The sequence below is a fragment of the Cariama cristata genome, unplaced genomic scaffold (assembly GCF_000690535.1).
Source record: "Cariama cristata isolate BGI_N322 unplaced genomic scaffold, ASM69053v1 scaffold5820, whole genome shotgun sequence".
Lineage (NCBI taxonomy): Eukaryota > Metazoa > Chordata > Aves > Cariamiformes > Cariamidae > Cariama > Cariama cristata.
Window position 1 is genome coordinate 8,941 of NW_009592850.1, and position 1,490 is coordinate 10,430.

Here is a 1,490-nt window from a genome sequence, read left to right on the forward strand (position 1 = left end):
GCATGGCACCAGGACCAAGAGCCCAGTTTGTTAGCATGAAATGCCCAGCAAAGCTTGGAAAGTGAAATCCTGGAGTCATCAGGGACTTTTTACCAATAACTTCAGCAGATGCAGGATATCACCCCCCAGCCTCTCCAGCAGTGCAAGACAGGGTTCTGCTAGCCTTGTGCTTTGCTCAGCACCTTCAGTTCAGGGTTGAAATCAATCATTTGGCTTTAGATTCAGTTTTAGTCCTTCCTTGAGATTTCCTGGAAAACCTTAGACAAGCGGATAGTGCCTACGTGATTTGTAACCCAGAAGAGGAACAACCACAGCTTTCTCATGAGAATGGGAGAGCATCGCTGCCGCAGAGGACACCTCCCGACCTCTCCCTGCCCGTAAAGGAACCTGGGGAGCAGGGGTCACCAAGGGAATAACCTTCAGACTGCAAAATATGAATAATATCCAGTCTGCAGGCCCTCGCTTAGATCTGCTCCCTGCCGCTAGCAAGGTGTTGCAGGGTCTGCAGAGCCGGTGCTGTGCTCAGGACTCCCAGCTCAGACCTGTTGCTTTTTTCCTTTGGCACCTCGCACCATTATGGTATATTATAGCTGGACTCTGGATGTACCATACTGTAAGATCTTGCTTTAAGTATTCTCTGAAGATGTACACAGCTTTTCCAATTTTTGAATGCTAATAAAAGGATTAGCATCATTATTTATTTGGTTGATATTTTCTCCCTGATGCACACGTCTGAGCAGACACACATATACAGGCCAGGATTTTTCTCTCTTGTGAGCAAGGCAGCGTTAACAATGTTCTCACCCCCTGCTCCCACAAGGGGTTTAAGCAAGAAATCGTTCATTTAATTGAAGTTTTATTTAAGACACAAACTTCAAAATGTTTTCTACTATCTTGATGTGGTCAGCTGTGCTTTTCTGTTGAGTGGACCAGGATGAGGGAGAGCGAGTGGTGGAATAGGATGACCTAAAAGGGAGATCACACAGATTAAGAGGGCGGGGTCCAACAGGAAGGTATGTAACAAGAAAGGCATGAGTGAGGCATTGGGAAGGTTGGGGTTGGAAAAGATTTCAGGACAGGTGGTCACAAGCTGCTCTGGGCTGGAGCAGAACACAGGTTTGGGCATGGCATACCAATCAAGATGCTCTTTGATAAGTGAAAACACAGGCAGGACCTCTCTCCCAGCAAGCAGTCCTAAGCTATGCTCTCTGTGATGGGCTGATGTGCAGCAGCTGAGCCTACTTGCCCCTGCAAGGTAGGAAGTGGATGGCAGCAGTGCTCCTGGGGAACAGGAGCTTCTGGGGATGCTGCAAGGTAAGGCCCTGCTCTGGTCAGGGATTTAGTTTTTTCTTTTCTTGTCCAGAAAGATAAAAATTGCACAGATCCCTCATTGCTCTTTGTGTAGGTTTATTTGGGGATTGCAGCTCTCTTGGTGCCAGTCTAGGTATGAGACAGTTGTCTGGTCAGGGAGCCGAGTAGAAACTTTTCCC